This window comes from Chinchilla lanigera, unplaced genomic scaffold (genome assembly GCF_000276665.1).
Source record: "Chinchilla lanigera isolate Chin_1 unplaced genomic scaffold, ChiLan1.0 scaffold00073, whole genome shotgun sequence".
NCBI lineage: Eukaryota > Metazoa > Chordata > Mammalia > Rodentia > Chinchillidae > Chinchilla > Chinchilla lanigera.
Window position 1 is genome coordinate 9253002 of NW_004955474.1, and position 16860 is coordinate 9269861.

Consider the following 16860-nt stretch of genomic DNA (forward strand, 5'->3'; position numbering starts at 1 on the left):
GCTAACCCTCATAGCATAGAAGAATTTGGGGGAAGATACCGGGAATTGAACTCAGGACCTCACACTTGCCGCTGAGCTAAATCACCCTGTCCCAACATTATTATTATTATCATTATTATTGTCATTTTGGTTCTGGGAATTGAACTCAGGACCTTGCACTTGCCAGGCAGGCACTGGGGCTCTGAGCTATATCTCTGGCCCAGACCATCATTTTGCATATCAATTGCTTATTATTTGCAAACATAATGATCTATGAGTAAAAGAATGAATTGTCTGAGGTTAAAGATACTTTACTTTACTCATTGAACTAGTAGATACAAACAGAAAGGTAAATCTGAGTTAATAGTTATGGTAAGTACTGGCACAGTAACTAAGAAAGTTCTTCAAAACTGCTAACAGATGAGTAGATACATCACAGAAAGACTAGCCTGACTTAAAAACAAAACATGCCAAAATAAAAACAGCTGCATGACCCTTAGTTTAAAGCATGTTTTAGTTCACTGTGGTTGGGAAAGTTTCCTCATTAATCAAAGGAAGGTCAAAATAACTATACTGTTGAAACTTTAGAAATAGCATATAAAATCTCTAATAAAGTGCCTTATGCAGAGTAGTTATTCTATTGATATCACAACTAGTCATTGGTAAAGCTGTCTATCTTTGTTTTTGAGACATAAGAAAATACACTCAATACTAAGTTTCTAAAACAGTAAAAATTCATGATTTCTCACACTGTTGTGGATTGGCAGGGCATTTCTCCTGTCTTGGCCTGGTTAGCTTAGGACTGGATGAGCTAGGTAGGACCTCAGTTCGAATGGCTAGAGTGTTTGGCCTTTGCTTTCTACGTGATCTGTCATCCACTGTAGTGTAGAATGGGCTTTTTATATTAATAAAAGGTTTCCTAATGGCAATAAAGAGCAATCTCCAACAAGCAGACACTGTTCATGTGTCTCCTAACCTCTCATTGACTGGAGCAAATGGTATAGCCAATCTCTCTTCAGTAGATTTGAACTAACTCACTGATTTTAAGAAACAACTGGTAAAATACTGTTAAGGGTAAGCATATGCACACATACTGAATATATGTATATATCTTCCATTTATACAAAATATGATTTATTGATTTATGTAAAAATATACAAATTTCTAACAAATCATTAAAAAAAAAAGAATCTTAGAGAATCATCCAATTTATATGAGTGAACACAGCTAATTCTAAAGTTAATAGGACCCCTGTGTGTTCTCCAAGAGCTGAATTTGGCCCACTGTGTATGCCACTCACCACTTTTATTTGCATTATAAATTACCACACTTTATTATGTGTACTCCCATACCATTTCCATTACAGTCTATTATTTTAATATAATATGTTAAAATGGAATTAGCAATTAGATTACTACAGCATTATTCATATAACCTAAAGTGTTTGACCTCAGTCTCTAGAAGCAGGGGGATTTGTAATTGACTACACCTTCATCTACATACTGTGATATATGGAGTTCTTTAATTGTACATGATATTTTCGTGGTGTTGGTGTGGTCAGACATTCTTTTTAATTCTACTCATTTCTCAAGAGAGATATTGACTTAGATTTAGGACATCATTTGAGTTCTTATTTCTATTTATAGAATTTAAGATGCATGTCCCATCTACATTTTATACCATCCTATACTGTTATTCTCATTAGTTCTTAAATATATATCTTAAAAACTTGTTTCAGAAAGGATCATACTCATTTATTCATGTACATATTTTATTTGTTTAGTTTGGTACTGTTCTATATCCGCAGCCATTTTTATTTTTTACTTTGAGACAAGATCTCATTAACTTATTAAGTTGCTTAGGATGGGCTCAAACTTGTCATCCTCCTGTCTCAGCCTCCCAGAATGCAGGGATGATTGACATGTGTCACATCTAGCTAAGAACCATATTTTCTATGCCATTACAGTTCTTTCAGTATCAGCCAATTAAATGAATGGCTAGAATAATGCCTGGCATTTAACAAGTATATTAGTTCCCTAGGAGCACAACAAGGGACCTAGTGTCATAAAGTAGGTGTTTTACAACCACAGCAATTTATTATCTCATGATTTTGTAGAATACAAATCTAAAATGAGGGTACCATACTCTTCTGAGACTTGGTGGCAAATTTTAACCTCATTTTTTTCCTGGTTTTTCACGGCTTGCCAGCAATCTTTGACTTTCCTTGACTTTTTCACTGTATAATTTTTGATTTCTACTTTTGCTGACACATAATGTACTCCGTATAAATTTCTTTGTCTTTGCATGTCTGTCTTCTTATAAGTCGTATTGATTAGGGGCCATCTACTCCATTTTAAACTCATCTTAAGTAATCATATGTGGAATGGCCCTATCTTAGTTACTTTCTCATCTCTGAGCCACAATGCCCAACACCTACAATTTAAAGGAAGAAAGGTTTATTTTGGATCACAGTTTGTAGAGGTTTAAGTGCGTAGTCTGTTGAGTCCAAGGCAGGGCAGCATAGTAATGAGGCATCACACAGGAGGTTTGCTTATTGTCGGGAGGTGGGAGGCAGAGAGATCAAGGGGGGAGGGAGGGAGATGTGTCTTTCTAGGACGTGTCCCTAGTAACCCACCTCCTCCCACCAGGCTTCACCTCCCAACATCACATTTAGCTATAAACTCATCCATGGATTAACCAGTTGATAAGAATCCTCCACCCAGTATCAAACCAAATCCCCAAAGCTGTGGTTGTAAAACACCTACTTTATGACACTAGGTACCTTGTTGTGCTTGTAGGGAGCTAATATACTTGTTAACTGCCAGGCATTATTCTAGCCATTCATTTGATTGGCTGATACTGAAAGAACTGTAATGGCATAGAAAATATGGTCCTCAGCTAGATGTGACACATGTCAATCATCCCTGCATTCTGGGAGGCTGAGATAGGAGGATGGCAAGTTTGAGCCCATCCTAAGCAACTTAATAAGTTAATGAGATCTTGTCTCAAAGTAAAAAATAAAAATGGCTGTGGATATAGAACAGTACCAAACTAAACAAATAAAATATGTACATGAATAAATGAGTATGATCCTTTCTGAAACAAGTTTTTAAGATATATATTTAAGAACTAATGAGAATAACAGTATAGGATGGTATAAAATGTAGATGGGACATGCATCTTAAATTCTATAAATAGAAATAAGAACTCAAATGATGTCCTAAATCTAAGTCAATATCTCTCTTGAGAAATGAGTAGAATTAAAAAGAATGTCTGACCACACCAACACCACGAAAATATCATGTACAATTAAAGAACTCCATATATCACAGTATGTAGATGAAGGTGTAGTCAATTACTATGAGTCTATATGGCTTTGAGGAAAATCTAGATATTAACAGTAACAGGCCTTATTCCCAAATAAGGTCTAGGGAACAGGACTTCAACCTCTTTGGGAGCACAGAACTCAGCCCATACCAGGAGGTAATTAACAAATAAACAATATAGAATTTTGTTAGATAATATTTTTTTCTGCATTTCTATTAAGCTTACAAAAAAAACATTGGTCCAGGTAAGTAAATGATATTATCAGAAAAAATAATGAGAGCATTTATGTGGTTCAACTCATTTAAAAACCTATAGAAACGTTCAACTTCATTAGTAGCAAAATATATGTAAACTAGTATTATTTCTGTAAGGACCAGAAATTTTAGAGCATAACATGGAGGCTAAAAAATTTCACACTCTTGTATTTCCCTTGCCATTTGAAGCTCAATCTGTAGTTCATTTTTTCACAGTCTCAGAAAAGTTCGTTTGGGGTTCTCATCAGATCATCTATCTATCTATCATCTATCTATATATATATCTACATATAGATTATACATATATTTTTTTGGTACTGGGAATTGAACTCCAGACCTTGCACTTGCTACAACACCAACTGGTGCTTGTGCCACTGAGGTATATCCCCAGCCCCTATATTTTCTTATAATGATTTATGCATGGCCATGTACTTTTTTTGATACAAAACTTGCAATTGTGATTTTACATTTCCCTGTGTGAATATTTGATTATTGCTTTTATTGGTTAACTGTAAGTTCAAGAGTACTGTATCCATTTTCATTAATTTTATATGCAGCATAACATAGCCTTTGACAGTAGGTACTAAATAATTATTTATTGGCTGAGTAGTTGAGTGCATAAATGAATTAGAGAAATGGGCTAAAGTTTTCCTTTTCAATAACTATAGAAATTATTTATTATATTCATTAAAAATTGACACATACATAAAATATGCAAATAAATTTTTATATACTGCATCATTATACCATAGATATATGAATTATTGTATATTGTTAAAATATTTGTCTTATATTTCTAACTAATAGATAAGCAGAACTCTAAGGACAATGTTTATCTACTTAGATTAATAAACTGTTTTCAAGTACTATACAAACCGTCAGTTGCATACAAACATGTATTTATTTATTTATTTATTTATTTATTTTTAACATTTTTGGTACCGGGAATCGAACTCAGGTCCTTGCATTTGTCAGGCAGACACTTGAGCCGTTGAGCTATATCCCTGTCCCACATATAAATACATAGCATGCTAAATACAATTAGTAATTATCTGCTTACTATATGAACTCTTTTTATTGGAAGCATTTAAGTAATCCTAATACAAGCAACTACATGTAATTGAAGATTATATTAAATTCTGCATACACAACCTATATTAGTTTTTAATTTACATTAGCTTGTTTTTTTCACATTCAATTCAAGTCTGTGTTTCCTGTATATCTTGAAATAAAATGAAATCTGTTTCATACACACACACACACACACACACACACACACAAACACATACACACGGGGCATAGTAGCACTAATTATTGTACTCCAATTCCAACTAAATCATATTCTCCTTAGAATTGATGGAATCACCTTCCTAATCCATGCTGTTAAAAATGAATTAACTTGTTCTGATATTTGAGGGAATATCTAATTATTTAATTATCTCCATTTTGTGAATAAAGCTGTAGTGAATTCCCTCCCCAGCATCTACATAATCTTCCTCGGGGATAAGCCTGATTTGAATGTACTGCATCTTCATACACACACATATGCACTCACACACATCATAGTGATATAATGTTACAAAGCAATTTTAATTAAAACTATTGAGAATATGTTGTTGTTGTATTTTAAACCCAGCTTCCTCTGAGAATGATATAAAATGTTGATGTGTATACTCTGTTGGGAGACCCAGTAAATGTTAGCTTTCAGTCATTTTCCTGAGACAATGCAAGAGTTCATCTGTAGTCCCTAGCTGGCCTCTTGTGGGAATAGAAATCCCATGCTCTTGGCTTGACATTAGAGCCATTTCCAAATGTTACCATGGTGATCACCTATGCAGTATTACTAACCCTTCTTACAACAGCTCAATTTGAGATTCAAGTTTCACGTTTCCATGATTATGGGAGGGTAATTATTTCATTACTCCAGGGAAGAAGATTTAGGAGGTAAATAGCTCTTCATTAAATCTTAAATGAATCTGGTCTTTTTAGAACACAGAAATGCCAAATATTAAAGTGATGAAATTCAAAAGAGTAGAACATGACTGGGAATTGAAAGAAAGTTCAATTTTGGTGTAGTAGCATCATAAATATTTTTCCTCGAGTGAAAACATGCTGCATAAAGTGTAAGTATATTGTGTCAATAATTCATGATTTAAAATAATTTCCATGTAAAATAAATGCACAGAAATATTTGTGTATATATTGGAATAGCAGTGCCTGTAGAGAGGGATTTTATGAACTGACCTTCTTTGGTGGCAGTGTCATATTTTCTAACATATGCTTTTGACGATTCATCTAAATATGAATTTCATTGTAAAATAAAGGATTTCAGTTTTACAAATAATCACTTTAGAAGAATTAATGTTTCCCTTATTTACTGTTGGTGTTTGAACATTCTGCAGTTGAAAATAAATATTAATGTGTAATATTTTCAACCTGTATTTTATTTTATGAAATGTCATGAGATAGCTGTGAATTAAAGATACTTGGAGCATATTTTAAATGTAGAATTAAACAGCGGTAGATGCCCTGGTATTTAGCTACTGGGTTTTAAACATAGTGCAGGAAGGATGCTATAATGTAGCTTCAATATCTAAACCATGACTCTACAGGAAGGGACCTTGAAATGATACAAACTTTTTAGGGCAAAAAAATTCGCTTACATATTTTGCATCATAAGTTAGGGCCACTGCAAGACAAACATTTCTAAGTACAACATGTCCTTTTTAAAGAGTTTTTTGTGTGTTGCCTGTGATGAAAAGCCTATTAACATTTAGAAGAGAATTAAAGATACATGAAGTAAAGATAATCCTACCTGTGATGGAGGGTGTGCAACTGCACGTTGCTGATTCGATTTTGATGAGAGACTTCATAGTTGTATCCTGCAGACTGATAGAAGGCAAGAAAGAATTCGGTCATTTTCATTTTCCCAGAGGCAAGTTCTGTTTTAAGCCCGTTCCTCCTTCCTAGGTCTTTAGTAGTTTCCAACACAGCATCTACCTGTAATTTGTGACTGTATCTTTTTCTTTTAGTTTAGTGGAAGAAAAATTAGTCAGAATTGATTGTTGGGAGGCTCACTGATTAAGTAATTAATTGAAAATTATTTATTCATTCATAACCCTCTGGAGAGGTGGGACAGGAAGGTTAAGAGGCTCAGAGTGGCTGTAGTCTGCAGTGCTACTTAGATTGTTATTTATATCTAATCTGTCACTGTCTCATCTGAGGCACTCTAGTTTGTGCCGCTCTCAGAGAATGAAGACTAGCAGAAGACAGGCACAAACAATAGCTGCTTGCCATTGAAAAAATCACCTGAGATACAGACACTCGATGCTTCTTACATTTTTTTAGATCTAAATCCCATGTCTTAGTACAAATAGACTGTTGAAAGTATTTCTGAATAGATACACCAACAAAGCCTCATTCTCTTCACTTCTTACTTTAAGTACCTTTCTAAGACTTGGTGGTGGACCAAGCTAAATCTTGCTGCAATGTGAAATAATCCTACAAAATTTATTTCTAACTGAGATACAGCTCTCTGTGATCCTGGGCAGCACTTTGGGACAACTCTCCTGCTTTGGGCAGCTTGGTGGGCTGGTCTTTGTCCTCTTGCAAAAGTGCTGTGCTGTGGCAGGTAGAGAAGAGAGACAGAGACAGAGAGACAAGACATAGAGAGAGAAAGAGAGAGATAGAGACAGACAGACAGAGACAGAGACAGACAGAGAGACAAGACAGAGAGAGACAGAGACAGAGAGACAGAGACAGGAGAAATGGGGTTGAGCATTTTGTTAGCTCAGCCTGGAAGTGCCGTGTGTCACCTTCACTCACATCTCATTTCAGGGAATTAGTATTCTTGGTCCCATCTGAGAACAGTGAGTTGGGGCCCAGGAAGGAAGTCAGAACTGATATTGGGAGTGCTGGGTGAGTAGCTCAAAAGGAAGTAGAAGAATCCTAGAAAGATCTTAAACCTTAGAAAGGCATTTCTTTATTTTCAAAAGCTAGTGTTGAATATCTTACTATGATATTCTTGTGTAACTTTTGTGTAGGGTGAAGCCTACAATGAGACCAAAGAAACAGCTCTCTGAAGAAGGGAGTGCCGAAGGGAATACTCAGTGCCGAGTAACTTCGAGATGAAAGGTGAGAGGAGTATGTTTGAAGGAAGGAAACCAAAACGTCATGCTTTGAAATTAAAAAAAAAAAAAATCTACCGAAAAGCATAGGACTTGACGATAAAGTACCATGAGAAGATTAACAATTCTGTTTATTCAGTGATCTTGGATTAATGACTACTGTCATGCCATGCAAGCAGAAGGATTTACTGAAATAATTCTTTAGTTTCACTTTACACTAACAACTCTATCAGCGACCCTAATTAATTGCCCAAAAACTGTTAATAACCATGTCATCATAGGCCATCATGTAAATGAGCTTTAAAAGGTAAAATCTGAAGAGCAATCTTACCATTCATTTATCTGAACTAATTATAATATAGGAATAATTCTCACAGCAGGTGAAAACAGAGAAAAAGGATGCTTTTGCAGGAAGCCAAAACATTTTAGATTTTGACATCAAAATTTTGGAAGAAAGAAAGAATTCCTTTTTTTTTTTTTTTGCAAAGGAGAGTGTTTCAAATTTGTTATTCTTGTTACAGCCACATTTTAAGTGAGATTTTTTTTTTAAAAAGAAAGTTATGGATGATGGTACTACTGGTTTTCAGTGGTGATGAAATGTAACTCATTCTATGTTAATTTTATGGAGAAGGGGCTGGGGATTTAGCTCAGCGGCAAAAGCGCCTGCCTGGCAAGCGCAAGGTCGTGAGTTCGGTTCCCGGTACCAGAAAAAAAAAAAAAAAAAAAAAAAAAAAAAAAAATTTTATGGAGAAATTATTTTCTTAATTGAGAAGACCTAGGATGTGTTACATTTCAGAATCTATGGATATTTATAATTTGATAGGCATTATATTAATACCATTATAATCTACAGCTATAATATAGAGAAATATACCATTTCTTACTAAGGCATCTTGGCATAGTTAAAGAATCAACAGAGGTTCACATCTCAATTCATACTTTTAGCTGTGTAAGTTTGAATTTGTTACCTGGAACCAGGGGTTGCAACATGAATAGGTGAAAGAACTAACATGGTATGGAAGAGACCTATATCAGCTCTTGACATATGGTAAATATTTGTCATAACCACTACTTTGATATTCTGTGGCATACGTCCTTTTAGTTTCGTCTTTCAATTTTAGCTGTTTATATTTTATTTTATTTAGTTATTGTTGCTTTTTAGGGAAAACTCTATTTAGAAACCGATTTTTCAAACCATATTAAAAGTGTTTCTAAAAATCTCAAAGAGGGGAAAGTACTTGAAAAATTTCAGAAAAGTTTCCATTAAAACTTTTCCCAAAATCAAGGGTGTTTTGAAATATCTTCATGTAGTGACATTAATATTTTAAAATTTTAATTTGCCATATATGAGAAAAGTCCCAGTCACCACAGATGGAAGAAAAGTTACATACTCTGATGATTTAGTGATTCTTGACAGTATACATGAAAGAATCTCATAAAGTTAGATAAAAGTAAAACTCATAAACTTTCCCCATTCTGACTTTGGATAGACGGACAAGTAGAACATCCTAGCCCACTGAAATTCATTTTGTTATTTTTAATAAAGTATCCACAGAGATTGCACTATGGTTTTTTTCTGCAAGATTTTGAGTTTATTTTTATTTTAATTAATAAACATTTTGGGAAAGCATAGATATTCTGATAACATTGTCCAACCCAACATCATATTTTATAAAGTGCTAATATTTGTGTTAAGATTAATTATTCAAAATTTGTAAATAAAGTACACCTGGATAGCTTTTCAGTTATCTTGTTTTACAGAGTCACTCAAGAATTATTTCATTTTACAGGGGAATGAACCTGTATTTATCTATTTGCTGCTTAATAACTTTTTTTTGGTACCAGAAGTCGAACTCGGGATCTTGCGCTTGCCAGGCAGGCGCTGTATCACTGAACCATCTCTCTGGCCCAAGGGCAAACTCCTGAACAGGAACACGAACCCTAGACCCTCAGATTAAAAGTCTGATGCTCTACCAGCTGAGCTATCCAGGCAATAATTGCTTATATTCTCACTCACAGGTTAACTTGTGTTTCTGGTAGCAAAGCTACTCCTTAATGTTATATTTTATATTTCTGTATATCTGTAAGACATTAATGGGTTTCAGACTTTAGTCTACAGACACCATAAATACATTTCAGCATTACTTTGCTTGATTATACATGTTTCAATTTTTCAAAATCTCCATTGAACCAGCTTTAGATCTTACTCATTTCCATATCATTAATAATATTTATAGTACTTATTCTGTTTAAATTAGAATCATGCTTTGATATTTTGAAAATGATACATTAGTCCCTCAATTATGAAGTCATTTTTTCATGAGATTGCATGATAGCTTTTAAAGTACAGCTTTCAAAGTTGAGAAGATGTCCTTCCCTAATTAGACTGATTCAAATCTGTGTTATTAAGAAGTTTTTATTAAGTATTATTACACGTTTGTAGCAAGAGTATCAGCATGTTCATTAAGAATATACTCAGTTAGGAAGTAACATATCAAAACTTTCTCCTTGGAGCATTCCCACATTTAAACATTTTTGGAAGATTGAAATTAACACAAAAAAGCTAAGTAAAACAATTTTCTATGCTTTGCAGTCATAAGATGTGGCATGATACCTATGTGATTGTTTATTGTTTAGGTTAAGTGGTATTTTTTAAAACATCATTTTAATCAAAACCGTATAGATAATAATGTTTCCAAGCTTGAAGTTTGCAATACCTATAAATATGATTTAGGAAATCAGGTAAGATGAGGTGTAAAAGAGTGATAAGCAGACCAATCATTTTATTTTTCCAGTTCTTTATACGTATTTCTCTTCTTATATACAGTTTTTTGGTATCAGTCTGGGACCAAGCAAAAAAAGAAAGTCTGTTGTACAAGAAAGATTTGATAATGAGAATAAAAGGATCATTCATAAAGGTGTAAGTATGGTATATGGGAAACTACAAGCTAGTGTAGCCTGTGGCAGCAGAGTTTGCTATGTGGTGAGGTTTCTAGTAGGTGCTGTGATCCTCTGGGGAGGGGGCTGGCCTAACAGGAGAAACTGTAGGAATAAATATCATGAGCTACTCTCTTTCTATTTCCATCTCTAGTGACTACTCTCAACTGGCTAAATCTGCCCAGAAACTAGAAAATGAAGATTGCATGACTACAATCCATATTTGTATGCTTCCTAGGGCACAGAATAGATTGGAAATAGAAGAATATGGATGATGTCCTTTTCCACTGAGATATACCCAGTGGGCATGGCAGTTACAAGAATATAGTATAGAAGAGGCCAGAACTTAGAAGGCAGGATCAGATATTCGTGCAGTGGACACTTGCAAGCCGAAGGAACATTTAGTATTAAATGAGAGCACTGCTTATCCAGACGGGGGAATCAGGCCTGGAGTGCAATGTCAGTAAATTCAGGAAAAATGTACATAGATTCCGTGAGTATGGGGTGCTGAATTAGCATTCTAAAAACAACTCACCCGGTGGCAAAGAGGAGAGAGAAAATCCCTTTAACTTCCTAGTTACATATTTTTTCATGTGTAGAATTAGAGAGTTGGAGTAAACTGAAAGCTTTATCAAAGTGGAAAAATAAAAAAAGCAAACAAACTTTCTCATTACTTTTTATATTGCTTTACTTCTAAGTGTTGCTTTTTTTTCCAGAAGAGCAACTAAAACAGCATCTTTTGTGTCTTTATATTATTATTTATCAATGCATTCTGCCTAAAGGAGGCAATCAACACCAGATTATTAGGGTCACTTTAATCAGAGCTATAACGGTTTATCCTACTCTATGAAGTTGATATTTACTCTCTATGTAATGAGGAAGCAAGAAGTGATAAAATGGTCAGCTGCAAGAATTAAGCATTTATATCCAAGTTGGGGAGGATCTTTATTTTAATTAGACATTCCTCTCAAGTATAAAGGAAAAGGTAAGTTAGTGTCTCTATTACAAAAAAAGCAACTCAAGGTTAAGTGATTTGAATGCTTCATAGTTGACCCAGAGACAGAATGAAGGTGTTGGTATTTAACTGAAGATTGGGTGCATTAGTAGCCTTGGGGCCTAGAAGGCCCTTTCTGAATTCTGATTCTGAGGTTGGTAGGTGTAGCCTGACTGTCACTGTCAAGTGTGTGCTTGCCTTGCCCTCCAGCTTGAAGGTCTCTGCTGATTACTGGCAGCTGGAAGTTGTCCTGAAGGAGAATGAGGCCTCTTGACTAACCCTCACACACAGTATCAACATATTATTGATTAATTATTAGTGTATTATATTTCATTTCCTGGCAACAGGAGTGAGTTAGAGACAAGTGTGACTTTTTCAAGACAAATGCAATTCACTGAACATCTAAGATGGGTAACTGATATATTTTTTTCTGGTAAAATACTTTTACTATATAGAATGCTGAAAATATTTCTTTTCTCTAAAGAACTGTAGAGTTTACTCCATTTCAACAAGTGAAAAGTAACATGCCTTATCAATTATCTACACTTTTAGTTACATAAGCAGTAGGTAAACAAGTCCCCTCAGTTTGAATGTGTTAGACATTAAGAATGTTACTATAAAATTTTCACTTATATCATTGTTAGATATATATCTTTAAAGAGACATGTAAATATTTATTAAATTAATAAACAATTCATTTACTGAGAAATACTTAACAGAAATTAAGACCCACACAAGTTGCAGTTTAGATTCGAAGTTCACAAAGAGTAGAAGAGGAAGGCATAGGAACCAAATATATGCTTAGTCCTTGAAGTATATGCAAAGCAATGAAGGCTACTCAATTTTTTCTTGTCTTTTGTTTGTGGTGCTAGGGATCAAACTCAGGGCCTTTGAACTGAGCTACATTTTTAGTCCTATTTATTTATTTAATTTTGAGACAGGGTCTCTTCCTAAGTCCATAAATTGCCCAGACGGGACTCAAACTTTTGATCTTTTTACCTGTATTCAACACCATGCTTGGTTGATTCTTATTTCTTATGGTTTATGTTAAGAGAATGTCCTGACTGTGTTAGGGTTTGGGAAAGGAGGAGGAATTCTGCAACATGAAGAAATTTTTTTTAAAAAATTACCAGGGCAAAGGAAACAGTTTATAAAATAAAACAACAAAATTTCTTTTGGATCCTGTAGGTAGTTGTTTTGGAAGCATATGTTTCAAAGCAGAAGTAAGAGATATTAAGCTGGAGGGGCTGGGGATTTAGCTCAGCGGCAAAAGCGCCTGCCTGGCAAGCACAAGGTCGTGAGTTCGGTTCCTGGTACCGGAGAAAAAACCAAAAAAAAAAAAAAAAAAAAAAGAGATATTAAGCTGGAAACATAGATAAGTGGCAGATTTTTGAGAGTCTGTCTTATATAAAAGGCAGGTAGGATTTTAGTTCAGCAGGCAATTGCATTCTGAGCAGTAGAACTGTGTTAAAAATCACAGTTAGAGCTAAGGACAAGAGCCATGCGGTTAAATAGTTGAGAATTCTGAGTGGTGGCCATGGAAATGAAGAAATAGACGCAGTGTATATCTAGGAGAAATAACCAAAGCAACTTGGTTCAAATTGAATGTTGGGGAAAAAAGATTGTGAGAATAGCTTCCAAAATTCTCTCTTGTCTTTGTTCTCTTTGACTCCAGTAGAAGACAACAGCAGAAAAATAAAACTGTGATAGGAAACAGAGCCAAGAGATGATATACCAAAGCAGGAACAATTGGCAGAGTTTTGGCCTTGGCTTCAAGGTGTGAGAATCTAGTAAATAACTAGTTGGGTCTAACATCTGACAGTGAAGGGTAGGAACTGAGATAGGCAATGTAAACCCCAAGCACAGGCAAAAATGGTAACAATACGCATTATTCTACTATAGTAAGGGTGCTATCTCACGGAACAGGCCCACAACTATGTAGGTAAAACCAGAAGGTAATCATTTGCAATTTCTCCTATTTAAATCTATTCTTAGTAATCACCTCTTTGTATCATGCTGTACCAGTCATATTTTCCTTTGAAAAGTAAGACTACAAGTACCTAATTACTGGCCATGATGCTCTTGTTAGGATAGTTACTATTTCCTACCTAGAAAGGCTTTATTTTGATATAATTTTAGACTTTTATAGGTTGAAACTTATCAGAGAGCATTTTGCATACTATTCACATAAGTTTTCTTCAATGTCACATTCCTAGACTGCAGTAGCAAAATTATTAAACCAGGCGACTGACATTGCTATAATATTATTAATTATGCTACAGACCCTATTCAGTTTTCACTAGTTTTTATATGAACTTATGGAGTTGCTGTTTTGGTATAAAGTCCCATGAAATTTTAATATTTATTGATTTATGCAGCAACCATCATAATGAAGATACAAAATGGTTCTACCACACAGAAATTTATGGTCATTCTTACTCCTATTTTATTCTCTACAGTCAGTCATCTCTTCTATATCTTTGTAGTTTTGTCATTTGGAGAATGATATAGAAATGGAATAATGTAGTATGTAACTTTTAAAAAGAAATTTCCATTACTTAACATAATGCCTTTGAATTCATCCAAGTTGTTATAGTATCAGTTGCCATATCTTTTTAATGAAAAGTTAAATCTACTTGAAAAGCTTGTCTCTTGTATGCAATTACTTGGAGATTCTGGTTAGTACAGTTAGACAGGATTAATAAGTGGTTACGCTTCTCGTGTCTCTTAGATTGAAATTTAACCATAATATATTCACATGCAAAGAGTCACGGAAATCAGCACAAAGTAATAGCCAAACTGTTATCAAATGGACACTTTATATAGAAGCCAAAAAAGCAAGTAGGTAGAGCCGATTCCCTTCCTCATAATGCACATGCCTTTGAGGTGGTGATGAGTCAGGACCTGAGATGCCCATGATTATAGGGGGAAGAGAAGCTCAAAGAAGAACATGTATGTGTTATGGCACTGTCTATCTGCACTGTGTAGTGACTTGGTGGTCTCTCAGTGGTCCCCAGGGGAAAACAGTGAAGGGATTTAGAAAATAAAGACAAGAGACAAAAGCTGGGGTCAGGTGGAGTGGCCATCTTACCTGATGGGCAAGAGGATTGCACTACAACAGTAGAGGGTTTATTTATAACATTTCAAACTTAGTATCATGAGAGGCAATGTTGCCTAGCAACTAATGACTGAAATTGTCCAGGCAGGATGTTTTTTCTCAAGACTGAAGTAGCTTGACTTCTTGAGGTACCACTGGCTCTTTTCTGCCCTGACCAATTTGCAGCTCCAGCTGCTCCCAGCAGCACTGAGGTTGGAGTGTCTCTGGTGCTCCTCTTCCTCCCCAAACTGGCAAGAGCCTATACTACTCATGTTTGATCTGTAGCAGACATTTCCCTTCACAAATTCTAATAAATACTGTCTTGCATATGTGCAACAAATATCTCAACACCTGTTGCAGATGCTAATTAAGGTTTCTGGTTGCAGACAGTATGGATCTCAGGACTAAATGAAAAAAGGAAGCAGGATCCCACAGAGTGAGAAGTCCAATGTTCCATGTGTAGGGCTCCCTGTGTAATTAAACAATAGGGTGTCAGAACTTCCACCCTGTTACCTTTTAAAACTCTTAAAGCCAGAACTTGAAAGCTTTTGGCTTGGACTAATTATCAAAAATATGGTATTGATTCAGTTTTGTGGTTAACTGGTAGAAGTTTATGAGACATGGGAAACTGTTAGGGAAAGACTTCAGAAATGATAGCTACTAAAATAAATGCGTGAAGGTGGTGTTATTTGGGAATAGTGATTACCTTCCTTTTTATTAGTTACATTTTATTGGTACATTTTAGATACACATAATGATCATATTCATCATAGAGAATTTGTGATTACTTTCCTTTTTATTCTTTAGTTTTTACATTTTCAGCGGTGGCTCTCTCATTGTAGGTTGACTATCCTGGGAGAACTCTCTAATGGAAGATATTAAACATCAACACCTCCTAACCTAAGAAGAGTTCAGCAACGTTCATCTTTGTACAACAAGATGAAAAAATGTAAAACCCACCCCAATATGCATTATTTGATAGCTTTTTATAAGCATTTACAAAGTAATTATTAGCACTCATCTGTGTTTTTTAAAGCTTCCACTGTTTTTCTTTTTACCATTGCATATGTTCTATCAGAAAAGTGCCAGGCCCAGAGGAGGAGCTCAGTAAATACACATTGAACACAGTGAAGGCTTCATGACTTTCTAAGATAGAGTTAGGTACTTTAGCCCGTGTAGCACAAGTTTCAGCCTGGAAAAGGGATTATTTTCCCCTGTGGTGTCCTCTTCACCTGTCTGTTTCATTAGGCTATAGACAACCTGAATGCAGGATTGGGTTTTGTGTACTGGTGGCTCCCTGGTGTCAGTTATAGCTTTTGTCACATGTTAGGCAGTGCATAAATATTTGAGTCACTCTCTAGACTTTTCCCTGTATGTGATGGTCTAAAATAACTCATCTATTTAATGTTTGTTACTGTGTATTTATATTTAGTTTTGTATACCTGGTTTGATCATATATTAATCATTGATGAGTGATTTAATGCTCTCCAGATTCATTTTTCTCATTTTAATGGGGCTAATAATCCTCATTCTACTTGTCAGATTTTTGTGTAGCTAAATTAGATAATACAATTCAAAGAACTATGTGTTTTTAATTTATTTTTAAGGTAAATATGAAGACCCTATTTGTATTTTATTTCAAACCATTCATTTGCACTATGTTTTTATTTTCCTGATAGTGCAATGACTGATTAGGAGCAAAACATTACTTTTAAATAATTTTTCCACAGTCTCAAACCATAGCAAGTCTACCATTTCTAACTAGACCATGCTGTGTCTTATAAACTGAGGGAGAGTTGTAAACCATCTCCAAAGATATTTAAATTCTCACAGTTATCCAAAGTGTTTGGCTGCTTCTGATAAACCAAATCCTAGAGTACAAAAATAGGTGATGTTTTTAAGATAAGAGGAGGGGTTTGCTTATTTGTTGGTTTTTTTCAGAGACCCTATTTGCATGCTTCCAGGAGATAACCACCGTTCCAAAGCTCAGAATTTCTATTCTTTCAGCGTATTAGATAATGACAAAAATTTAAAACAATTGATATCTCCCAACTATAGCTACATTGCAAAAAAATTTCACGGGCACTGGGAGACAGAAGAACTGTTATATTTCCTCTGTACTTAGCCATATAATGGCTGAAAACA

At 34.9% G+C, this 16860-nt stretch overlaps 1 non-coding gene across 1 annotated transcript; it reads right to left on the bottom strand.

Annotated features, from left to right (window-relative positions):
- Positions 1-9606: 9606 nt before the first annotated feature.
- Trnak-uuu lies at positions 9607-9679 on the bottom strand. Its single transcript has one exon. It is a non-coding gene; the product is annotated as a tRNA-Lys (tRNA).
- Between the last annotated feature and the right edge of the window lie 7181 nt (positions 9680-16860).